The sequence below is a fragment of the Musa acuminata genome, chromosome BXJ3-2, assembly GCF_036884655.1.
Source record: "Musa acuminata AAA Group cultivar baxijiao chromosome BXJ3-2, Cavendish_Baxijiao_AAA, whole genome shotgun sequence".
In the NCBI taxonomy this organism is placed as follows: Eukaryota; Viridiplantae; Streptophyta; class Magnoliopsida; order Zingiberales; family Musaceae; genus Musa; species Musa acuminata.
The window spans coordinates 10,190,025-10,217,735 of NC_088350.1; positions in this window are offsets into that span (position 1 = coordinate 10,190,025).

Consider the following 27,711-nt stretch of genomic DNA (forward strand, 5'->3'; position numbering starts at 1 on the left):
TAGCTCCTTAGGATGAGCATCTACATACTTCCAATCCTTGGGTAAGGAAATCTGGGAAGTGGATGCATCCAAGTTGCTAGTTGGAGACGGGGTTGCGTTTAAATTCAAAGAATCAAAATTAACATCATCGTCAAGATCATTTTTCCTAATTTCGGAAATCTCATTGAAAACAACATGGATGGATTCTTCAATAATTAAAGTTCTTTTATTGAAAATATGAAAAGCTTTAGAAACCGAAGAATAACCAAGAAAGATTCCTTCATCAGATTTAGCATCGAATTTTCCTAAGTTATCCTTTTCATTTAAGATAAAACATTTACATCCAAAGACTTTAAAATATGAGACATTGGATTTTTTGTTATTCCATAACTCATAAGGAGTTTTGGTGAGTAGGGGTCTTACTAGAACTCTATTCAAAATATAGCATGCAGTGTTTACGGCTTCAGCCCAAAAATATTTGGGTAGGCTATGTTCATTCAACATGGTTCTTGCCATTTCTTGTAAATTTCGATTTTTTTTTTCTACTACCCCATTTTGTTGAGGATTTCTTGGAGTAGAGAAGTTATGGTTGTATCCAGTGAGTTCACAGAATTCTTGGAAGTCATGGTTTTGAAATTCTCCACCATGATCACTTCTAATTGACGAAATCATAGAACCCTTCTAATTTTGAACAAGTTTACAAAACTTGGTAAAATATTTAAAGCATTTATTTTTTTGTTTTAAGAAGTAGGTCCATGTATATCTGCTATAGTCATCAACAATGACAAAGGCATACTTGCTACCTCCAAGACTCGATGTAGAGATTGGTCCGAATAAGTCCATATGGATCAATTGTAAGGGACTAGAGGTGCTTATTTGATTCTTAGCTTTGAAACTACCCTTAATTTGTTTACCCAATTGGCAAGCATCACATATATTATCTTTGATGAACTTGATATGAGGAATTCCTCTTACAAGTTCTCTAGATGATATTTGAGTGATTAATTTCATGCTAGCATGACCTAATCTTTTATGCCATAGCCAAGCATCCTCATTCATAACCGCAAAACACATTTCATCACATAAATTATTGATGTCAATAGTGTATACGTTATTTTGTTTTAATGCAATCATAGACATGTTCTTATGTGGTTTTTCAATGATGCAAGCATTAGATTCGAATTTGACAGTGTATCCTTTATCACATAATTGACTAATGCTCAAGAGGTTATGTTTTAAACCATCAACTAATAAAACATCTTCAATAAAGAAGTTGGATTTGTTATCTATGGTTCCTTTGCCAATGATTTTACCCTTGTTGTTGTCTCCGAAGGTAACATAGCCTTCGTCTATGCTAGTGAGCTTAGAGAATTGAGATGGATCTCCGGTCATATACCTTGAGCATCCACTATCAAGGTACCATCTCTTGCTCCTAGCTTGCGATGATGTGGGTTTCTACAAGAAAGGATAATTTTTAGGTACCCATTTGCTTTTGGGTGCCTCAAAGATAGATCTACATTGTTTATTATGTTGCATAGAGTTTATCATGGTTCCTTTAGGAATCCAAATCAATTTGTTTGGACTAATTTTCTTGAATGGACAATAAAGTGTCTTGTGTCCAATTTTGCAACAAAAGTTACATTTTGCTTGGTGTTGAACATGTAAGATGGGGCCTTTTATAAAGGTGGTTGGATTTAGGTGAGGACTTCTCACAAATCCAATTCCACTTCTTTTTGGAACGTGACCCTTGTTTGCAAGGATCATGTTCAATGACTTGCTACCAACCTCGAATTTCTTCAAGGTGTCCTTGAGTAGCAGGTTTTATTTTTGAAAAGTTTCGAGATCATGACATTTGATACATGAATTTAAACTATCATGATGTTCAATTTTTAACTTATCAAAATCACAAGTAAGACTATCATGTTCTTTTTTCAACAATTTGTATTTTCTATTGATAATCTTGCATTCATCAAATAAGTCATGGAAGGCATTTAATAATTCATCGAAAGATAACTCAGCATCTAATAAATTCGTTACCTCCTCTCCGATGGCCATTAAGGCGTAATGAGCAACTTGCTCGGTGTTAGACTCCTCTTCTTCAGACGCGCTCGAATCATCCCATGTTGCTTTGAGCGTCTTCTTCTTTGTTGTTCTCTTCTTGGCTTGAGGACAATAACTCTTGTAGTGTCCCGGCTTTTTGCACTCATAGCAAATAACTTGATCCTTCTTGGGTTCAAGTTTATTTTTAGTATCATTCTTAAACTTGTTTCTTTTAATGAACTTTTTAAATTTTCTTGTTAGAAGTGCCAGGTCATCGTCACACTCCTCATCACTTGAGTTTTCTCTCAAGTGGTCTTCCAAAGTTCTAAGTGCCATATCCTTCCTGTTCTTTGGAAGGATGTCTTCTTGCTCAATATGAGCTTTGCAAGTAATCTCGTAGGTCATTAATGACCCAATTAGTTCTTCAAGAGGGAAGTTGTTTAGATCTTTTGCCTCTTGAATAGCAGTGACTTTAGGATCCCAACTCTTAGGAAGGGATCTTAGTATCTTATTTACGAGCTCAAAATTCGAAAAACTTTTTCCGAGTCCTTTTAGACCGTTGACAACATCCGTGAAACGGGTAAACATGTCGCCAATAGTCTCACTCGGTTTCATCCGAAAAAGTTCAAAAGAGTGTAACAAAAGATTGATTTTTGACTCTTTCACTCTACTTGTGCCTTCATGAGTCACCTCGAGTGTGTGCCAAATATCAAATGCAGTTTCACAAATCGAAACACGATTAAACTCGTTTTTGTCAAGTGCGCAAAATAAGGCATTCATAGCCTTTGCATTAAGAGCGAAAGCCTTCTTCTCCGAATCGTTCCAATCGATCATTGGAAGAGAAGACTTTGAAAAACCATTCTCGACAAGATTCCAGAGTTCAACGTCCATAGAAATAAGGAAGATCCTCATTCGGGTCTTCTAATAGGTGTAGTCCGTCCCATTAAACATGGGTGGATGTGTAATGGAATGGCCCTCTTGGTTTCCGGCGTAAGCCATCTCTCTTGGGTTTTAATCCGTTTGAGAGTTAACCGGGCTCTGATACCAATTGTTAGGATCGAGAGCACTAAGGGGGGGGGGGGGGTGAATTAGTGCAGTGGAAATCTTTCAGCGATTAAAAACGAAAGCTGCGTTTGTTTGATAGAAACTATTTTGATGCAAAAGCCGATTCTAAGATTACTTATGATTGAGTACAGTTTTCGTCTAAACACAGTTTGCATCTAAGCGCAGTTTACGCAGTTTACGTCTAAATGCAGTTTGTGTCTAAATGCAGTTTGCGTCTAAATGCAGATTGCGACTAAGCGCAGTTTGCATCTAAGTGCAGTTTGCGTCTTAGGCTCAGATTGCGTCTAAGCGCAGTTTGCGCAGTTTGCGTCTAAGCGCAGATTGCGTCGAAGCTTAGATTGCGTCTAAGCGCAGTTTGCGTTTAAGCGCAGTTTGCATCTTAAGCGCAGATTGCGTCTAAGTGCAGTTTGCATCTAAACACAGTTTTACGTCAAAACGTAGATTCGGAAAGATTTGAACTTAGACACTCGTTCGTAAAAGCGCAGAAGTCAGTTTGCAGTTATAAATGGAATGTAAACGTAAACTATAGAGAAACTCGTTCGTAAAAGCGCAGAAATCAGTTTGCAGTTATAAACAGAATCAAGACGTAAACGTAAACTGTAAAGAAACTCGTTCGTAAAAGCACAGAAGACAGTTTGCAGTTATAAATAGAATCGAAACGTAAGTGTAAACCGCAATGTAGAGATCGTACGAAAACACCGATTTACATCTGAATGCAGATTCGGAAAGAATAGAACTTAGAAACTTGTTCGTAAAAGCACAGAGAGCAGTAGCTATGTAGGAGGTTTGCAGTAATGATAAAGTGCTCAAAATGAAAGCAAACCAGAGATTTAGAGTGGTTCGGTCAGTCTTGACCTACTCCACTTTTGGCTTCCTCCACCGACGAGGTCACCGACGTCAACTAGAGGCCTTCCTTCAATAGGCGAAGGCCAACTGCCCTTTTACAGTTTCACTCCTTTTGACGGGCTCAGGAGACAACCCTTACAGAACCTTTCTCTCCTCTTTTTACAACTCAAGACTTGAAGAACAGAAAGAGGAGAACTTTTGGACTTAACACAAATTTGAGCTCTTAGAATCACAGAAAAGATCAAGAATTCGGTGTAGTTCTATATCTTTTCAGTGCTGAATGGGTGGGGTATTTATAGGCCCCAACCCAGTTCAAATTTGGAGCTCAAAATGATCAAATCCCGGAATTCCGGGATCAGGCGGTTGCACCTCCTGACTGGAGAGGTTGCACCTCTGGGCGGTGCCACCTCTGTCAGGGGCGGTTGCACCTCTCTGCCAGAGCTCGAAGACTGAGCTCAGGCGGTTGCACCTCCTGACTGGGGAGGTTGCACCGCTTGGCAGAGCTCGAAACTTGAGCTCTGGCGGTGCTACCTCCTGACAGAGGAGGTTGCACCGCCTAGTCTCGCTCGGAGACTGAGCCCTAGGCGGTTGCACCTCTTGGCTGGGGCGGTTGCACCGCCCAGTCTCGCTGGGAGACATAGCCTGGGCGGTGCTACCTCCCTGCCTGGGCGGTTGCACCTCCCACAGCAACTTGGGTCCGAATGGGTTGAACTATTTGACCCAATTTGAGTTCTTTAGGGGCCCAATTGCCCCAAGATTAAGCTAATGGGATCACCTCCCATTTCTAACTTAATCAAAGTGCTAACTACGATTATTTCCTAAGACATATTCTGCAGCTTGCTTCGGTGCGTCACTCGCTTCTTCCGGCGAGTTTCCGGCGAACTTCCGTCGATCATCCGATGAACCCTCGGTGATTCTCCTGCGGACTTCCGGCAAACTCGTGGACTGCGACGATCCACTTGGCAAGTTCCGATGAGCTCCTTTGGCAAGCTTCTGGACTTCTTGGATTTGTTCTCGTAGAACCTCCGACGATTGTCCGAACTTCCGTCGAGCTCTCGAACTCCCAACGTGATCATTGTCATGACTCCCGCGCAACTCCTGCTGCATGTCTTACTTTCATCGTAGTTAATACTGCACACTTATCTCAACACACTGATTAGTCAAACAATTATCAATTGACTTCATCATCAAAATCCGAGATTCAACAGTATCAACCTTGCCTTTGGTAAAATTATTTAAAATAAGAAAGGAACTAAGCCTTTCATACCAAGCTCTAGGAGCTTGTTTCAAGCCATAGAGAGCCTTAGTCAATTTGAATACATGATTAGGAAGAAGAGAATTTTCAAATCCGGGAGGTTATTCGACATATACTTCTTCGGAAATAAAACCATTCAAGAAAGCACTTTTGACATCCATTTGAAACAGTTTAAAATTATTACTACTAGCATAGGCAAGGAGCATCCTTATGACTTCTAATCGAGCCACGAGAGTGAAGGTTTCTTCGTAATCGATACCTTCTTCTTGGTTGAAACCTTTGGCCACTAATCTAGCCTTGTTTCTAACCACGATACCATTTTCGTCTTACTTGTTTCTAAAGACCCATTTAGTACCAATGACTAAATGGTCACTAGGTCTAGGAACAAGTTTCCATACCTTATTCCTCTCAAATTGATTTAATTCCTCTTGCATTGTAATAACCCAAAAATCATCTTTTATGGCCTCGTCAATGCATTTAGGTTCGATTTGAGAAAGGAAGGCGGCGTTAGCACAAAAATTCTTGAAAGAGGAACGAGTTTGAACCCCTTTTGATGTATCTCCTATAATTAGCTCCTTTTTTTTTCTGATAAGTAAAAGTAAATTGATTTTGTGTAAAGTTTCTACAAATAGCTTTGTCTATACAAGTTATAGACGAAGCTAGGTAACTCATAGAGTACTCATGCGGTAGTTATGACTACACATGCTGTAGACTATAACTCTTAACTATGGCCAACTAATAAAATTTAAAGTCCAGATATGCCAAGATTTCCTATTGGTATAGCTTTTGACATCATGCCCAAGATCTTTAGCTAATAGCAAAATTGAATTTGATAAAAATATCTTTTTCTCTCTATGTAAGGTGCTCCATTTTGAGATCGTTTTCCATACATGATCTTTAGTCTCTAATAATCTCTGTCAAGAGCTGAGCATTGTTTGTGTGTTGACACTCAAAGATTCTGCTACATCTTTCCTTCCACATCCACCAAATAGCGCATTTGAATATAACCTTTGTCAATTGTGTAAGAGGCCCTTTTCTTGAAAAACATTGCATGAGGTCAGCTAATTCTTGATGCAAGTTTGGTTGCGGCATTCTATTGAGTTCGAATCGCTAGAGAATATCCTTCCATATCCATTTAGTATAGTCACAAGCAAAATAGAGATGATCAACAGTTTCTTCTTGTTGCATGCAAAGGGAGCATCGGTTAACATGATGGATACCTCTTCTTTTCATATTGTCTATTGTAGGTAGTTTATTCAGAAGGGCCTGCCATGTATATAAGGAATGTCTCTATGATCCCGGTCGATCCCATGTCCAATTGCTTGGGAGCCACTTGTTATTTCTTTACCTAATTTGATTCCATGCGGATGTGGCACTAAATTTACCATTGTCATGAAGCCAAATAAGTACATCTGAAGGGTTGTTCCTGATTGAAATAGCTGTGATAGTCGGCTAAAGTGATAACATTTCAGGAGAAATAGGAGTAGGGAGACACCAGGTACCATTAGCAATGAACTCGGAAACATTCCAATCTTTGGGAGCCCCAAGGTCTTTTCGTATTCTGTCACCATATAATTGAAATATACTTTTCCCATTCACCCAAGGATCGTACCACATATTAGTATTAGTTCCAGTAGAGATTGCATAAGAAATGTGTTTGATTAGCCAATTCCTTACCTTTAAATATTAGTATAATTAGCTCCTTTGGATGAGCATCTATACACTTCCATTCCTTGGGTAAGGAAATTTCGGAAGAAGGTGCATCCAAGTTGCTATTTTGAGAAGGGGATTCATTTAAATTCAAATTATCAAAACCAAGATCATCATCAAAATCATTTTTCTTTAAATTATAAATTTCATTAAAAACTACATGAATAGACTCTTCTATTACTAAGGTTCTTTTGTTAAAAACCCGAAAAGCCTTAGAAACGGAAGAGTAACCAAGAAAGACGCCTTCATTAGATTTAGCATCAAATTTTCCTAAGGCATCCCTTTCATTCAAAATAAAGCATTTACAACCGAAAACTTTAAAATAGGAAATATTTGGTTTTTTGTTATTCCATAATTCATAGGGAGTTTTTGATAGGGATGGTCTTATTAGGACCCTATTCATGATGTAGCAAGCCGTATTTACGGCTTCGGCCCAAAAATACTTGGGTAGACTATGTTCATTTAATATCGTTCTTGCCATTTCTTGTAGGTTTCTATTTTTTCTTTCAACTACTTCATTTTGTTGGATTCCTCGGAGTGGAGAAGTTGTGATTGTATCCATTAACTTCACAAAAATTTTGAAAGTCACGGTTTTGAAATTTGCTACCGTGATCACTCCGAATTTATGAAATCATGAAACCTTTTTCGTTTTGAGTGAGTTTACAAAATTTAGAGAAACACTTGAAACAATCACTTTTGTGAGCTAAGAAATAGGTCTAAGTGTATCTAGTATAGTCATCCACAATTACAAACGCATATTTGCTTCCTCCTAGACTTGTCATGTTAATTGGTCCAGATAAGTCCAAATGAATCAATTGTAATGGTCTAGTGGTGCTAATTTGAGTTTTTGGTTTGAAACTAGTTTTTATTTGTTTACCTAGTTGACATGCATCGCATACTTTGTACTTAAAAAACTTTATATTTGGAATTCCTCGCACTAATTCTCTAGATGAGATCTTAGATATTAGTTTCATGCTTGCATGGCCTAGTCTCCTATGCCAAAGCCAAGCATCATCATTTAAAGCGGAGAAGCACATTTCATTACTCAATTCATCAAGGTTGATGGTGTAGACATTATTTTGTTTTAATGCAATCATAGTTATGTTATGGTTTGGTTTTTTAATAATACACACATTTGATTCAAATCTAACGATATAACCTTTATCGCATAATTGACTAACACTCAAGAGATTATGTTTCAATCCATCAACTAGTAAGACATCATCAATAGAAAATTTAAATTTGTTACCTATGGTTCCCTTGCCAATGATTTTGCCTTGGTTGTTGTCTCCGAAGTGTTGAATCTCGTATTTTGATGATTAAACTACTTGATATATGATTTAATCTGTGTTTTGAGTGACGCAGGATGCTTTGATCAGGATAAGACAATTAAAGCAGGAAAATCATGTTGTGTCGGAGAAAGATTGGACGTCGGGCCGGTGGATCGGTCGACGTATCGACAGAAGGCTTCGGGCCGTGGACTCGGGCATCGGGCCAAGAAGAGCGGGTATTGTGCCAAGGATATCAGAGTTGCGGAGTCAACTGGCCAATTGGGCAATAGGCTGCAGGAGAGGACGATGCACCGAAGAATCGGACGAAGCATCGAGGGACCAATGACATGCCGGACAACTTGGTTAATTGCTTAAGATTAATTATCTCGATCGAAGTTTTGTTTTAAGTGTGCAGGATTAACTACGATGGAAGAAAGACATGCAGTAGGAGTTGCGCCGGAGTCAAGACAATGATCACGTTGGGAGTTCTAGAGTTCGACGGATGTTCGGACAATCGTCGGAGGTTCTACAGGAACAAATATGAGAAGTCCATGAGCTTGTCAAAGAAGCTCGTCGGAACTCGCCAAGTGGATCATCGCAAGTCCAAGAGTTTGCCGGATGTCCGCAAGAGCATCACCGAGGGTTCATCGGATAATCGACGGAAGTTCGCCAGAAGCTTGCCAGAAGAAGCGATTGACGCACCGGAGCAAGTTGCAGTAAATGCCTTAGGAAATATCATAGTTAGCACAATGATTAAGTTGGAAATTGGGCCGGAGGTGATCCCATTAACTTAATCTTGGGGCAATTGGGCCATTGAAAAACCCAAATTGGGCTGAATGGATCAACCCATTCGGACCCTGATTTCTGCTAGGCGGTTGAACCGCCCAAGCCAGGAGGTGGCACCGCTTGGGCTAAGTCTGCGAGCGAGACTAGGTGGTGCAACCACCCCAACCACGAGGTGGCACCGCCTGGGCTCAGTCTCTGAGTGAGACTGGGCGGTGCAACCTCCCCTGACAGGAGGTGGCACCGCTTGAGCTCGGTCTTCAAGCTCTAGCAAGAGGTGCAACTGCCTTAGTCAAACGGTGCAACCTCCTCAGTCAGGAGGTGCAACCGCCATATCCCGGAATTTCGGGAATTGACAATTTTGAGCTCCAAATTCAAACTGGGTTGGGGCCTATAAATACCCCACCCATTCAGCACTGAAAGGGCACTCAAAATACATCGAAATCATGATCTTGTTCTATGATTTTTAGAGCTCAAAATTGTTGTAAAGGCCAAAAGTTCTTCTCCCTCTTTTCTTCCAATTTCTGAGCTTTAAAGAGAGGAGAGAAAATTCTGTAAGGGTTGTCTCCTAAGCCCGTCAAAAGGAGTGAAACTGTAAAAGGGTGGTTGGCCTTCGCCTATTGAAGGAAGGCCTCTAGTTGACGTCGGTGACCTCGTCGGTGGAGGAAGCCAAAAGTGGAGTAGGTCAAAATTGACCGAACCACTCTAAATCTCGATTTGCATTTACTTTGAGCATATTATCTTTACTGCAAACCTCCTCAAAAGCTTATTGCTTTATGCGCATATACGATTGGGTTTTAAGCTTTGCATTTTCCGAATCGGCGTTTAGACGTAAATCAGTTTTATCGTACGATCATCATATTTCAGTTTGCGCTTGCGTTTTGATTTCTATCATAACAGCAAACTGCCTTTATATCCTTGCTTTAACTACATCTCGCTTAATCAAGTGATTTACTGTTAGAACCCTTGCAGATTCTATACTTGGGGTTAATCTCTTTAGGGGATCGGCCTCCTTGGAACTCTATAGGGGTTCCTCCCTCCAAGTTGCTGCTCAAAGGTTGCAGAAAAGATTCATCTATTGCCTATGAAAAGAGGTGGAATATATGACTATTTATAGGGCTTCTAAACCCTAACTCCTAATAGGACTCTTACTTAAGACTCCTACTTCTAACTAACTCCTAATAGGACTCCTACTCAAGACTCCTACTTCTAGCCAACTCCTAATAGAACTCCTACTCAAGACTCCTATTCCTTTACAACTCCTTATTCTTCTCTAAGAAATAACCTCCTAACCCTAGCCGGCCACTTCACCTCTTTAATAGGGGTCGGCATAGGTAGGTTTTATATGAATGTCCCTTTCAATTAGGACTCTCCTAGCTCGAGTCCTAACATTTACGAATCAGCATTTAGACGTAAATCAGTTTTTTCGTACGAATATCATATTTCAGTTTGCGCCTACTATCTGATTTGAACCATAACTGCAAACTACATTTATATCTTTGCTGCATCTCGCTTAATCAAAAGTTAAAGTGATTTACGAATCGGCTTTCTTACTGAAATCACTTTTATCGTACGAACACTTTTTTAATCGTTGAAAGTTTTCCGCTGCAATAATTCACCCCCTCCTCTTAGTGTTCTTGATCCTAACAATTGGTATCAGAGCCCGGTATTTCTCATTTCGGATTTACACCTGAGAGAAATGGCTCTTCATGGCTTTCAAGAGGGCTTATCGGTTGTTCGTCCATCGTTGTTTAACGGATTGTACTACACTTATTGGAAAACTCGAATGAGAGTTTTCTTGATTTTTATGAATTTGGATTTATGGAATATCGTTAAAAACGGTTTTCAACTTCCCTCCAAACCGATGAACGAATGGTCGGATTTGGAGAAGAAGTATTTTTCTTTAAACGCAAAGGCTATGAATGCCTTATTTTGCACTTTGGACAAAAATGAGTTCAATTGTATTTCTACATATGAAACGACTTTTGACATTTGGAGAACACTTGAAATCACGCACGAGGGAACTAGTAGAGTCAAAGACTCGAAAGTTAATATCTTATTGCATGATTTTGAGCTTTTTCGAATGCAACCAAGCGAGACTATAGGTGACATGTACACCCGTTTCACGGATGTCATCAATAGTTTAAGAGCTCTTGGAAAATGTTTTTCGGATTTTGAACTCACAAACAAGATTTTGCGTTCTTTTTCTAAGAAGTGGGATTCAAAATTAACTACAATACAAGAAGCTAGAAACCTAAACTACTTACCACTTGAAGAACTAATTGGTTCGTTGATAACATATGAAATGGTGCACAATGCACATGATGAACATGATAAACAAAATCACCTTCCAAAGAACAGGAAGGATTTGGATCTCTAGACAAATTAATACCACTTGAGCGATGACTCAAGTGATGAGAACAATGATGAACTTGAACTTCGAACACTAAATCTTAATAAGTTTATTAAACAAAAATCTAAAATAGACAATGAACTTGAACGAAGGAAGAGGCCAAAGAAGAGGAAGACAACCAAGGATGAATCAAGAACTTCCAAAGGTGAAACAGCGAATTGGGCTTTGATGGGCTTCGACTACAAGGTAAGTAACTCAACTCTCTTGAATTATTTTGAAATTACTTGAAGTTTTTCATGAGTGTATTTAAAAAACTATGGCAAAAATGTGCTCGAATGCATGAACTTGTTAAGATTATTTTTCGGACTTTCTTGATTCAATGTTCAAATCACTTAATTGCCATGATGATTTTACACTATTACATGCCTTAATAACATGTTGGAAATTATGTGTTTTGGATACAATATTTTTATGATCATGAGCATGTTTTATCTTCATGATTGAACTTGAAAATCTATAGCAAAATCTTGTCCGAATGCATGAAAGTGTTAATTTCATTTTCAGATTCGCTTAACAATTGGTATCCTAACAATCGGATTTTCTCATACACTTATTATAAAATATTTTTCTGAAATGGATTTGATGAAATGATTCCTGCTTATAAATTCCATCTTGAAATATGGATGATAGTGTTTTTACTTGCAAAGATTTGTTTCACATACATATCTTGATCCTAACAATACAATGAGATTTCTTATGCAAAAATAAAGTGCTTTTGTGATTCTTTGCTAAAGAAAATAATTATTAAAATCATGATCTTGATAATTATAACATGAAGTTCTTTATAAATCAAGATCGTTCAATATGCTCCCTACATTTATCAAAAAAGAATTCTTCAAATGAAGTGTAACTTGTCTTTTGATTTCTCAGAATCCAATGAAGTGTCATATTGATATCTTGATACTTGGAATATTTTAAAATGTGATCTTGATAAGAATGTTTCAAGTTGCTCTTTGTGCTATATCTTTTCAAATGAGTCATGAGCCTTGATATCATATATTTCATAATAACAAGATTTCTTTGCCTTGTATGTCTTGTATGATGATTGTGCATCAATTTGCTTTATTATGAATTATATGAATCTTGATCGTGAACTTGTTAAGAAGAATTTTAATGAACCATGAATCATATCTTTGGTATTCACAAATTGATCCTAACAATTCGTAGCGGCCACTGTAGGGCGACCACTATAGCGGCGGCCACTATAGCGGCCATGAATCATATCTAGGGCGACCATGAATCATATCCTAACAATTCACGAATTTTAATGAACCATGAATCATATCTAGGGCGACCACTGTAGCGGCGGCCAGATCTCCCTAGGGCGATCTGACTCCTGCAGCATCGGCCTTCTCCCACGGGCGACGGGCGATGACACTGTAGCGGCGATCTGATTTCCTGCAACGTCGGCTGTTTCCCAAGGGCGACGGTACTGTAGCGGCGGCGACGACACTGTAGCAGCGATGTGGTGATCGGATCTCCTGCAGCGTCGGCTTCTCCCCAAGGGCGACGATACTATAGCGGCGACCAGATCTCCCTAGGGCGACAGTACTGTATCGACGATCTGATATACTACGACGGTGGCTTTTCCCTATGGAAACGATTTTATAGCCGCGACCAGAAGAGGGATCAAACATGGCAGCGACGGCCCCTAGGGCTGGCGACGGTGGCGGGAGGGTTGATACGATGGTAAGACTCCCTACCGTTACCCCTCAATTGGCTCCTCCTCCATATCCTCTCCAGAGAGAAACTCCTTCGACGAAACAGCATCGAAGTAGGTCGCGCTCTAGATCGCGGCAGCCTGCCCTCATTTCCAGTGACCCTAGGCCTTGGACTAGCCTCTTCAAGGCTCCGGTTGGAAGTCCGGATCTAAGCTTGGAATTCTTTACTCCAGAAGTTCAGGCTGATAAGAAGATTGCTGTATACGAGACTGCTGATTCAGCAGAGCTTATTGAGACATGGTCTATGGCGATTGTTGGCTATGTGGTAGGTCTCAAAACATCTTATTTCCCACTATCATCATTTATCAAAACTCAATGGGGAATATCGTCATTTGATCTTTCATATACTGGAGAACGGATTCTTTGTTTGCAAGCTATACTCTGAAGAAGATTTACAACGGGTCCTCGAAGGATTCTGGACTATTCGCGACCATCCAATGATTCTACGATGCTGGTCTCCTGATGTCCGTTTGGAGTTAGATAGCCTACAGTCTATTCCATTATGGGTATCCTTTCAAGGTCTTCCTCTACATCTTTGGAGTCGACGTTTTATTGCAAAGTTATGCAGCACTCTGGGACAGCCACTCTACATCGACAAAGCAATAGCTGCTCAGACGAGATTAGCATTTGCACGAGCATGTGTACTGGTTTCTTCCGACGAAGATCTTCCAAATGAGGTTTTCTATCGTGATCTTGACGGGAACACTTGGAAGGTATATGTCTCAAATTCCTGGAAGCCACAACGATGTCAGCATTGCTTATCTTTTGGTCATGCAAATGGAGCTTGTCAGCAAACTCCAAAACAAATCACAAAGGTCTATCGACCACGTCAAGCACCTCAGCAACAAAGCGAGTCTTCTCTAATGGCAGTAGCACCGATGGTGGCGAAGACTATTGAGCATTCCGACTCGCAAGGACAGCACCGCGGACAGAAGGACAAATCCAAAACTATATCTCTTCCTATAATGTCGGAGCCTTCCACAACAGAGGTTTCCCTTGGTACTAGTGGACAGGAGAAACATAAGTCAGGAACTTCATCTCTTCCAATATCATTGGATCCGTCCACAATAACTCAACAAACTCAGGCCCAAACAAATCTCGCCTGCAAGGATATTCTTCCTCAACAAACTCAGGCCACAACAAACATCGTCAACAAGGATATTCTGTCTCAACAAACTCATGCCCCAACAAACCTCTCTAGCCAGGCTACTCCAACAAGTACTATCCAGGATATTGTGCTGCAACAATCTTATCGTGCTTCAACAAACCCTGCTAATCAAGACCACATGATTCAAGGTATTTTAAAGTTTAAAAATCTGCAAGTTGTAGATGAAGTGGATAAATATAGGAATAAAGCCATAAAAGGTAAGGATATTGTGCGGGAGGAAAATACAAAACCGAAGGATAAGAAAAAGGATGGTACAGCCCATCCAAAGTCGTAAGATGGATACCTTACCACCTTTTCATTTCTTTATTACTGATGAAGATAACATGTTGGAATGTTCGCGGACTTAATAAGCCGGAGAAATGTCGGGAGCTCAACAGAATAATCAAGTCTGCCGCATGTGATATTGTTATTCTAGTAGAAATGAAAATTAAACAATCGCGCGTTCAAGCTCAAAAGAATTTAATATGGCCGGACGCGGAACTGTTTACCAATGACTCAAATGAAACTTTTGGTAGAATATGGGTCTTATGGCATCCTAACTCTATTAATGCTTGGTTTATTTCTGCTACTGATCAATTCATTCATCTTAAGGTAGAGGACAAAAAGAATGGCTGTCAATTCAATTTCACTGGTATATATGCTTCAAATAGTATGCAAGAAAGAAATACTCTTTGGTTTGACCTGACTAATATTGCAAATGGCTGTCTCAATGTACCTTGGATTGTTCTTGGAGACTTCAATACCGTTCGGTACATAAATGAAAAAGAGGGGGGTAGACAACTTTCAGAAAGCCAGCTTCAAAGTTTTAATGATTACATTGACACTGCAGCTTTATTTGATATGAAATCTGTGGGTAATTGGCTCTCCTGGAGTAATCAAGGTGCAGCTAACAGAAAAATAATGGCTCGACTTGATAGGTGTTTGATTAATCATGAATGGTTAACAGTTTATCCAGATTCACTTCTTGAGTATGGTGCTCCTTTGTTTTCTGACCATTCTTTAATGTATATACACGCAGACAAAGCGACACCAAGAGGCAAGAAACCGTTTAGATTCTTTAACATGTGGAGTACTCATCCTCAATTTCTTGATGTTATCAGATCTGCTTGGAATGTTAACGTGCATGGATCCCCCCCTTACATCTTATGTCAAAAGCTCAAAGCCTGTAAAGCAACACTAAAGGAGTGGAATACAAATACCTTTGGCAATATTACCACCACAGTTCAATTTTGCAGGAAGGAACTAATGTCATTGCAACATGAGCTGCAACTTCAGCCAAATGATGAGAATATTATCTACAAAGAGACAGAAGCTAGAAATAACTTCATGCAAGCCTTAAAACAGTTGGAAAGTTTTGCAAAGCAGAAGTCTCGACAGCATTGGCTTACACTAGGAGATTCCAATACTAAATTTTTCTATGCTTCAATTGCTATTCGAAGGGCTGTTAACCGTATCAGCAAATGCAGAGACAAAGATGATAATCTTATTGAGAATTTAGATGAGGTTAAAGCACACACAGAGCAATTTTTTTATTCCTTACTCAATCAAGCTGGGAAAACTAATAACATTCATGTGGAGCCGACTAGAAAACTTGATTCGGAAGCTATTTCAATCCTCAATGCCCCAATTACAGACGACGAAATTGTATGTGTTGTCTTTAAGTCACCAAAGCACAAAAGCCCAGGTCCAGATGGATTTCCAGCTGAATTTTACCAAACTGCTTGGTCTATTATTAGAAATGATGTGATCAAGGCTTGCCAACATTTTTTCTCTTCAGGTCAAACTCTTAGAGAGATGAATTGTACTTTTATTTCTTTAATCCCGAAGAATGCAGGGGCTGATTCACTAGAGAACTATCGACCCATATCATTATGCAACTTTATTTACAAGATCATCTCCAAAGTATTGGCAAATAGAATGCAAAAGGTAATACACAAGATCATTAGCCCAAATCAAGCTGCTTTCATCAAAGGGAGAAGTATACATCATAACATTCTGCTTGCTAATGACTTGGTCAAAGATTTGCATTCAAAAGCAAGAGAGACAAAAATATGTTATAATACCCATTCAGCACTGATATAACACAGCATACACTCCGAAATCTTGATCTTGTTCTGTGATATTTAGAGCTCAAAATTGTTGTAAAGGCCAAAAGTTCTTCTCCCTCTCTTCTTCCAAGTTCTAAGCTGTAAAGAGAGGAGAGAAAATTCTGTAAGGGTTGTCTCCTAAGCCCGTCAAAAGGAGTGAAACTGTAAAAGGGTGGTTGGCCTTCGTCTATTGAAGGAAGGCCTCTAGTTGACGTCGGTGACCTCGTTGGTGGAGGAAGCCAAAAGTGGAGTAGTGTTAGGACTCTAGCTAGGAGAGTCCTAATTGAGAGGGACATTCATGTAAAACCTACCTAAGCCGACCCCTATTAAAGAGGTAAAGAGGCCGACTAGGGTTAGTAGGTTATTTTTTAGAGAAGAATAGGGAGTTGTAAAGGAATAGGAGTCTTGAGTATGAGTCATATTAGGAGTTGGTTAGAAGTAGGAGTCTTAAGTAGGAGTCCCATTAGGAGTTGTTTAGAAGTAGGAGTCCTATTAGGAGTTGTTTAGAAGTAGGAGTCTTAAGTAAAAGTCCTATTAGGAGTTAGGGTTTAGAAGCCCTATAAATAGTCATGTATTCCACCTCTTTTCATAAGCAATAGATGAATCTTTTCTGCAGCCTTTGAGCAGCAACTTGGAGGGAGGAACCCCTATAGAGTTCCAAGGAGGCCGATCCCCTCAACAGATCAACCCCAAGTTTGTAATCTGCAATGGTTCTAACACCTGGTATCAGAGCAGCATTCTTGGCATCTCGCTGCTCTTCCACTGCCATCCATCAGCCCTCCACAACCGCCCAAAGTAAGTCTCACAATTGCTTAAAAGATCGTCGCCGAATTCTGCCATCATCTCCACCACCGTGGATCATCCTTTGATCTCCCCGTGAATTGCAACAGGTTCTGGTTTCCTACCTTACTACTGCTGTAATTTAGTTATCCTTATTCGAAAATAAAATAAAAAAAACTGTTCTTATATTGCTGCATAAACCTTTCGTCACAAAATTTGCATCTCTACGACGAAAGATACATTGCAGAATTCCAGCCGCATAGTACCATCTGTTTGATCTTGCTACTGTTCTTTTTCTATCCAAATTTCTATGAAATTTTTATGAAATCTTTGATACTTCCTAACAGCAGATTTTCCTTTGGTTTTTTTAAAAAATTCTCAATATAAACCATTGATATTTTACTTCTAGTCTGCTATACTTGAAAATCTGCACTGTAAAATTTCAGCCACATAGCACTGCTTGTTTGATCTTGATACTATATTGTTTCTATCCAAATCTCTACGAAATTTTTATGACAGCTTTGACACTTCCTAACAGTGGATTTCCCTTTGGTTTCATCAAAAAATTCTCAATATAAACCACTAATCTTTTACGTCCAATCTGCTATACCTAAAAATCTGTGCTGCAAAAAATTTCAGCCGCATATTGTTGCCTTAACCCATCTATTTGTAATCTTTTTTGAATGAAATTTCTTATACACTTCATAGATCATCATGGCTTCTATCTAAGATTGATCTATTAAGAAATTCATCTCTAAAAATGATTTTATGTTGCTGCAAATTTTCGTCGTATCCTGCTGAAATTTTTCGACGAGAATTCTGCAATCGCAACTTGCACCAATTTCCTTGCTGTTATACTGCCGAAATTTTCTTGATTAAATTAGATATCCTTGCTGTCATATAAACTGTGATTTTGCTATCAATTCCCTCTTCAATTCTCTCAAGTTTTTGGTGGAAATTACATCGAGAAACCGTTGTTTCTTCGATGACAATTCTACTCTTACAAGACAGCACATACTTGCTGCAACTTCCATTTATTTCTATCAAACCTTTGCTATCATCTACCACAGATCCAAAACTTTCATCTACAGCCCTAAAACTCAACCAAACCACACCCTCAAACTGCACCCAAAATAGCCACAAAACAAGCCTAAACCGTAGCCTACATCCACCGATCTACCAATCCTTTCGACCAACACCTCTCTCAACCAATACATGCCTTTAACCCGACAACAAAACAGAGATCTTAACATCATAGATTTGGAGGCATATACTATGGCATCTAAGGAGGTAATCAATGCTAAATTCGAAGCTTTGGAGGTGCGAATAGAGGATAAGATTCGGACGCTCTTTACCGAACTCAAATTGGGCCGACCATTAAGCCCGAAAAAATCATATCACGGAGAGAGCTTTGCCCAATCGCACCAGGCTCGAAGAGATGAGTTCCAAGTGAGGGGAGGCTCTATGACTGAACCCAACTATCCATGCATGAGAGTGGACTTCCCTAGATGGGAAGAAGGAGACCCGATTGGTTGGATCTCGCGCGCGGAGCGATATTTTCAGTACCACAAAATCGGGGATGCATCTATGGTGAAAATTGCAGCTATACATCTTGAAGGGGATGCTATACAATAGTTTGACTGGTTTGAACATACTTATGGAGTCCTTTCATGGCAACAATTCAAAGAAGGACTGCTGATCCACTTCAGACCAACCGATTACGAGAATATTGATGGACAACTAGCAAAGATCTGACAAACTTCCACCATTCAGGAGTACCAAACTAGGTTTGAAAGGTTATCTAATCAAACTCATGATTGGTCTCAAAAACAGCTATTGAGGACCTTCATTGAGGGCTTGAAGCCGGAGATCCGAGGAGAAGTTAAAGCGCGACAACCGTATACGCTGATGGCAGCCATCTCTTTCACACGACATCAAGAGGAGCAATTGAACCATGAAGCTCGGAGGACTAGGGTCGCTCCTCAACTAGTAATATTGAAGCCCTCAGCCCCCCCTACTATCGACCAAGTCCCTACACCAAAGAGGTTAACAGGAGAAGAGCTTCGGGAGCGATATGCGAAGGGGTTATGTTGGCATTGTGACGAGCCGTGGAGCCGTGAGCATCGCTGTAGTAAAGGAGGACTTCTTATGATTGAACCGATAAAAGAAGAGGTCATTGAACATCCAGAAGAGAGCCTTGAACATGAAGAAGAAGATGCAGAAGAAGAGCCACAACCGACTGAAGTTACGGTACATGCACTAACCGGCTACTCAAACCCGGAAACGATGAAAGTTGGAGGCCTTCTCAAACAACAATCGATCACTGTTCTCATCGACACGGGCAGCACTAATAACTTCCTAAACAGTAAGGTTGATGTCCATATGAACTTACCTATTGAGAATTGTAGCAGGTTTGTCGTTAAGGTCGCCAATGGATGGATTTTGAAGTGTGATCATAGGTGCCTGCAGGTGAAACTGTTGCTGCAGGACCAAGAGATAATTGCAGATTTCTTCCTCCTCCCTCTTGATGATCATGAGGTCATACTCATAATTAAATGGTTGATGACATTAGGTGATATTTCTTGGAATTTTATGCAACTATTTATAAAATGTTACAGTAAGGAGAAACAGGTGATACTGCATGGGAAACGTGAGGGCGACGTAACGATGATTTGCACACAACAAATGGAGAAGGTTTTGCATAAAGCATGCAGGGGCTTTTTGGTACAACTTGAGCAAAAAATTAAAGGAGAGCCAATAGAATTTGAAGTTCCAAACCTATTTCCTTTGCTTGCTGAATTTTCAGATATATTTGACGAGCCGCATAACCTACCTCTTACTCGTCGGCATGATCATTGTATAATGATTTTTCCAGTCAAATCTCCAGCAAATACTTAGCCATATCGGTATCCACATCTCCAGAATGATGAAATAGAAAGGATTTTAAAAGAGATGCTTGAAACATGAGTTATTCGGTCAAGTTGCAACCTCTACTTTTCATCGGTGCTACTTGTACACAAGAAGGACGGAACATGGCCAATATGCGTTGATTACCGAGCTCTCAATGGCATAACCATCAAGAACAAATACCTTATTCCAATAGCAGATGAATTGCTAGATGAAAGGGAGCACAAATCTTCACAAAGTTGGACCTTCGATCCGGGTATTATCAAATACGAGTGTATGAAGAAGTCATACCGAAAACCGCCTTTCGAACACACAACGGCCACTACGAATTTTTACTTTCTTCAACAAAAGGTGAAATATCTTGGGCATATTATATTAGAGGAAGGTGTGATGGTGGACCCCTTCAAAATTGAAGCAATGCAAAACTGGCCTACCCCGAGGAACATAAAATTGCTACATATCTTTTTGGGTTTAACAGGCTACTACCATAAGTTCGTGAAAAACTATGGAAAGATCAGTGCACCACTTACTTCCTTACTGGAAAAAGATGTCTTCCAATGGTCGGACAGAGCCTCCACTGCCTTCGACAAACTTAAGGCAGCCATAACGACGACGCCGGTGCTAGTGCTACCAGATTTCAACCGACCCTTCATCATTAAGGCCGATGCATCTGGAGACAGAATGGGAGATGTTCTCATGCAAGATGGTCGACCACTCACATACATTAACAAGACATTATCTCCCCCCTATCAAAACATGTTAACATATGATAAGGAGATGCTCGCCATTGTGCACGTAGCAACGAGGTGGAGATCGTACTTGATTAGGCGATACTTTCAAATCAAGACTGACCATAAAAGCCTAAAATATCTCTTGGAGTAGAAGATATCTTCCCCCGAGCAGCAAAAATGGGTAACAAAACTTCTTGGATTTGATTATGAAATAACTTACAAAAGGTGGAAAGAGAATGTTGTTGCAGATGCGTTTTCGCAACTACCTGAGCAAGCTGAATTTTTTGTCATTTTACTTCCAACCAGCGACTTCCTTGAGGATATTAAGATGAAATGGCAGGAAGATTCGGATACTAATAAGATTATAAAAAAATTGGAGGAAGCACCAAGCCCCATGGCTCATTACAATTGGGACTCAAAAGAATTACACTATAAGGGACGCATTGTGCTTATGATAAATTCTACCTGCATCTTCACGAGCAGATTTTGGACAAAGTTATACCATATGCAGGGTACTAAATTGAAAAGGAGTACGGCATATCACCCATAAACCGACGGCCAAACGGAAGTTGTAAATAGGTGCTTGGAGATAGCCCAAAGCCACCCACCAAATATGACTACTCAAGGAGAACTTCAGACTCAGCCAAGTGCTATTATTGGTCGACAGATCGTGACTCGACGACGACGATCCACTACTGAATTGCTAATACAGTGGGCAAACCTACTAACAAAAGATGCCACTTGGGAGAACTATGATGACTTGAAGATCAAATTCCCAAAATTCATGAATCGTCAGCCTCGAGGACAAGGCTGATTTGAAGAGGGCGGGTCTGTTAGGACTCTAGCTAGGAGAGTCCTAATTGAGAGGGACATTCATGTAAAACCTACCTAAGCCGACCCCTATTAAAGAGGTGAAGAGGCCGGCTAGGGTTAGGAGGTTATTTCTTAGAGAAGAATAGGGAGTTATAAAGGAATAGGAGTCTTGAGTAGGAGTCCTATTAGGAGTTGGTTAGAAGTAGGAGTCTTGAGAAGGAGTCCTATTAGGAGTTGTTTAGAAGTAGGAGTTTTAAGTAAGAGTCCGATTAGGAGTTAGGGTTTAGAAGCCCTATAAATAGTCATGTATTCCACCTCTTTTCATAAGCAATAGATAAATCTTTTCTGCAGCCTTTGAGTTGCAACTTAGAGGGAGGAACCCCTATAGAGTTCCAAGGAGGCCGATCCCCTAAAGAGATCAACCCCAAGTTTAGAATCTGCAAGGGTTCTAACAAGTAGGTCAAGATTGAACGAACCACTCTAAATCTCGGTTTGTATTTACTTTGAGCATATTATCTTTACTGCAAACCTCCTCTAAAGCTTACTGCTTTCTACGCATATATGATCGGGTTTCAAGCTTTGTACTTTCTGAATCAGCATTTAGACGAAAATCTATTTTTTTATACGATCATTATATTTCAATTTGTGTTTACGTTTTGATTTCAATCATAACTGCAAACTGCCTTTATATCCTTGCTTAAACTGCATCTCGACTAATCAAGTGATTTACGAATCAGCATTTAGATGTAAATTAGCTTCTTTGTACGAACGTCGTATTTTAGTTTGCGCTTATATTCTGGTTTTCATCATAACTGCAAACTTCCTTCATAGATTGATTTTAACGTCATCTCGCTTGATCTTAAGTTAAAGTAATCTTAGAATCGGCTTTCACACCGAAATCGTTTTTATCGTTCGAACGTGTTTTATCGTTGAAAGATTTCCGCTGCACTAATTCACCCGCCCCCCCCCCCCCCCTCTTAGTGCTCTTGATCCTAACAATTGGTATCAGAGCCCGGTATTTCTTATTTCAGATTTACACCCGAGAGAAATGGCTCTTCATGGCTTTCAAGAGGGCTTATCGGTCTTTCGTCCACCGTTGTTTAACGGATTGGACTACACTTATTGGAAAACTCGAATGTGAGTTTTCTTAATTTCTATGAATTTGGATTTATGGAATATCGTTGAAAACGGTTTTCAACTTCCCTCTAAACAGATTAACGAATAGTCGGATTTAGAGAAGAGGTATTTTTCTTTAAACGCAAAGGCTATGAATGCCTTATTTTGCGCTTTGGACAAAAATGAGTTCAATCGGATTTCTACGTGCGAAACGGCTTTTGACATTTGGCGAACACTTGAAATCACGCACGAGGGAACTAGTAGAGTCAAAGACTCGAAAGTTAACCATTTATTACATGATTTTGAGCTTTTTCGAATGCAACCAAGCGAGACTATAGGCGACATGTACACCCGTTTCACGGATGTCGTCAATAGTTTAAGAGCTCTTAGAAAATGTTTTTCGGATTTTGAACTCGTAAACAAGATTTTACGTTCTCTTTCTAAGAAGTGGGATTCAAAAGTAACTGCAATACAAGAAGCTAAAAACCTAAATAACTTACCACTTGAAGAACTAATTGGTTCATTGATAACATATGAAATGGTGCACAATGCACATGATGAACATGATGAACAAAATCACCTTCCAAAGAACAGGAAGGATTTGAAACTATGGACAAATGAATACCACTTGAGCGATGACTCAAGTGATGAGGACAATGATGAACTTGAACTTCGAACACTAAATCTTAATAAGTTTGTTTAACAAAAATCTAAAATAAACAATAAACTTGAACGAAGGAAGAGGCCAAAGAAGAAGAACACAAAGTGGGATGAATTGAGCTCCTCCGAAGACGAGGAGAAAATCAAGAAAGACGAGGTGGCAAACTGTAACATCCCCCATTTTTGAAAATTTAGTAAAATATTTGTTTGTAAAAATAAGGATTATTTAATAATTATTTTATATTAAATAATATTATATTAAAGTTTATGGCTAAGGACCTAAGAGTATATATTAAAATATTGATATGATTTATAGAATATTCAGAATTGGGTAAATAAAAATAAAATAAAATAAAATGGAGGACATGTGTCATTAACAAGGATGAGTCACTTGTATTTATTCTAAAGTTGACACCTAAACCCCCATGCATGCTTGCCACCTCACTATTTTAGCATGAGCCAAACCTAAGTAATTTAAGGTACCATTAAAAAGAAACTTTGAAGCCAACGTTAGTTTGAGAAGAAGAAGAAGAAGAGAAGAAGAAGAAGAAGAAGAAGGAGACGAAGAAGAAGAGGAAACTTTGTTTGAGGTTTTGCATCAACTCCCTATATTTGGGAATCAAACTCATCTAAGGCAAGTGTTCTAACCTCTTCCTACAGAATTCCTAATCTCTGTTTTCCTTTTAATACTTCGCAATTCAAAAGATTTCAGCTTAGTACCAAACCTTTCTTTCCTTTTAAAGCCATGAATCTGAAATTTTTCGGTAATCTGACTTCTATACATTGTTTTGGATCTAACTTTTAGTACTAAACTCTGATTTAGGCAAAGCCTAATCCATTTGAAACTAGACTCAAATATCTTTCTTTTGACACTGAGATTGAATGATATGGAGTCTAAATGCCTACTAAGACTTCTGTTTAAATTAACCTTACAAATTCTGCAAAATAGGGACTAAAATTTTTGACCTTCTGTTACTAAATTACTCATAACTCTCTAGTGAAAATTCTGAATTATGCAAATCTAAGTTCTTTTAAAACTAGATTCACATATCTTTCTTTTGACATATAATTTAGTAATTTTGAAGTACGTTTGCCTTCTGAAACATCTGTTTAAATTAACTCTATCCATTCTGCAAAACAGAGATGATCAATTCTGACCTTCTATTACTAAATTGCTCATAACTCTCTAGTGAAAATTCTGAATTATGAAAAACTTGATTTTTTTTAAAATAGATTCGTATATCTTTCTTTTGACAAATAATTTAGTAATTTTGAAGTAAGTTTGCTTTCTAAAACATCTATTTAAATTGATTCTATCAAGTCTGCAAAATAGGGATGATCAATTCTGACCTTCCTTTACTCTATTTGTTGTAACTTCCTGTTAAGAACTCAAAAAATTATAATCTGAGTTTGTCCGAAAATAGATTGATACAGCTTTCCAATGACATCTATTTTTAGTGATTTGGAGCATGCTTGGTCACTCAAACAATTCAGGAATTGTACCATTCAAATTCTATCAGAATTGAAAACTTTGTTGGGTTTTGCCTATCCAATTTTCATCCTATTGGAAATTTGATTTCTACTAAATTCTTCTTCAATTGAGCATTATACTAGTCCTTTGAAATTCTTGTATTGTTCATCCTGAAGTTGTTATATATCTGAAATTTATTATGTAATGCTTTGTTTGCATTACCTTGTTTGATAAAGGCACATGCATATCTTCGTTGTTCCGCATGTGCTTCTGATATGTGTCAATGTTATTGTTCATACTACCCTTTTGTACTCTGGTGTCTTATGGGATATTGTAAACCTTTGCCAGAAATGGTAAAGGGAGTTATGCTTAGAGCCCGCGATTGCTCTGCCGGCCCCATTGACTTCACTCAGACATGGGTGGATGGAGCTCCCAGACGTGGGAGACTTATGCTTAGTGGTCATCCAGAAATGGATGAATCACATTATGTATGTGGTCCCACAGCGCCCTCTATGTTTATTGATTTGATATCCAAAGCTTTGTTTATGAGTTCATATTATGCTTTGGATAAAAATGGAATGCATGCTACATCAAAAATGTCATACAAGCTTGTGTTTATTATTCGGTTCACTTGTTATACTTTGAAGTGTTTTGTTTGTCATTATCATGCCCCCAAACACTCTTACGCCTTTGATATGCGCCTAAATGCTTCATGTGCCATTTGATACATGCCTAAATGCTTCTTTTGCCAATGAAATGCTCCAATTTCCTTTCTCCTATTGTTATGTCTAATGCTTGTTTTTGAATGAGGTAAACCTTTGTGATTTTATGTCAAATGAGAGGATTTCAAATGAACACTTATATTTCTACTTTTGTATCTTGATACTAAGCCTACTTGAACTTCTCCTATCGCCATGGATATGTTACACGCTTGCTGAGCTCTTTATGCTCACCCCGTTGCTATATAAATTTTTCAGGGTAATTTGTCACACACTGAAAAGTGATAGAACCCTTGCAGATTTTAAACTTGGGGTTGATCTCTTTAGGGGATCGGCCTCCTTGGAACTCTATAGGGGTTCCTCCCTCCAAGTTGCTGCTCAAAGGCTGCAGAAAAGATTCATCTATTGCTTATGAAAAGAGAAGGAATACATGGCTATTTATAGGGCTTCTAAACCCTAACTCATAATAGGACTCCTACTTAAGACTCTTACTTCTAACTAACTCCTAATAGGACTACTACTTAAGACTCTTACTTCTAACCAACTCCTAATAGGACTCCTAGTCAAGACTTCTATTCCCTTACAACTCCTAATTCTTCTCTAAGAAAACACCTCCTATATGAATGCCCCTCTCAATTAGGACTCTCCTAGCTAGAGTCCTAACAGAATGTCCCTCTCAATTAGGACTCTCCTAGCTAGAGTCCTAACAGTTTTACATGAATGTCCCTCTCAATTAGGACTCTCCAAGTTAGAGTCCTAACAGACCCGTCCTCTTCAAATCAGCCTTATCCTCGAGGCTAACGATTCATGAATTTTGGGAATTTGATCTTTAAGTCATCATAGTTCTCCCACGTGGCATCTTCTGTTAGTAGGTTTGCCCACTGTATTAGCAATTCAGTAGTGGATCGTCGTCGTCGAGTCACAATCCGTCGACCAATAATAGTACTTGATTGAGTCTGAAGTTCTCCTTGGGTAGTCATATTTGGTGGGTGGCTTTGGGCTGTCTCCAAGCACCTATTTACAACTTCCGTCTAGCCATCGGTTTGTGGGTGATATGCCGTACTCCTTTTCAATTTAGTACCCTGCATATGGAATAACTTTGTCCAAAATCTGCTCGTGAAGATGCAAGTAGAATTTATCATAAGCACAATGCGTCCCTTATAGTGTAATTCTTTTGAGTCCCAATTGTAATGAGCCACGGAGCTTGGTGCTTCCTCCAATTTTTGTAAAATCTGCTTGGTGCTTATATACTTACTAGTCTCTAAATCTTCCTGCCATTCTATCTTAATATCCTCAAGGAAGTCGTTGGTCGGAAGTGAAACGGTCGAAACTTCAGCTTGCTCGGTTAGTTACGAAAGCGCATCTGCAAGAACATTCTCTTTCCCCTTTTTGTAAGTTATTTCATAATCAAATCTAAAAAGTTTTGTTACCCATTTTTGCTGCTCAGAGGATGATATCTTTCGCTCCAAAATGTACTTAAGGCTTTTTTGGTCAGTTTTAATTTGAAATCGTCGACCAATCAAGTAGGGTCTCCACCGCGTTGCTGCACGCACAATGGCGAGCATCTCCTTATCATATGTTGACTTATTTTGATAGGAGGGACATAATGCCTTGCTAGTGTATGTGAGTGGTCGACCATCTTGCATGAGAATGACTCCAATTCTGACTCCAGATGTGTCGGCCTCAATAATGAAGGGTCGGTTAAAATCTGGTAGTGTTAGCACCAGCATCATCGTCATCGTCATGGCTGCCTTAAGTTTGTCGAAGGCAGCGGAGGCTCTGTCCGACCATTGGAAGACATCTTTTTTTAGTAAGGAAGTAAGTGGTGCACTGATCTCGCCATAGTTTTTCACGAACTTGCAGTAGTAGCCTGTTAAACCCAGAAAGCCATATAGCAATTTTACGTTCCTCGGGGTAGGCCAGTTTTGCATTGCTTCAATTTTGATGGGGTCCACTGTCACACCTTCCTCTGAGATGATATGCCCAAGATATTCCACCTTCTTTTGAAGAAAGCAAAAATTCATAGTGGTTGTTGTGTGTTCAAAAGGTGGTTTTCGGTATGTCTTCTACGCATACTCGTATTTGATGATACCCGGATCGAAGGTCCAGCTTTATGAAGATTTGTGCTCCCTTAGCAACTCATCTACTACTGGAATAGGGTATTTATCCTTGATGG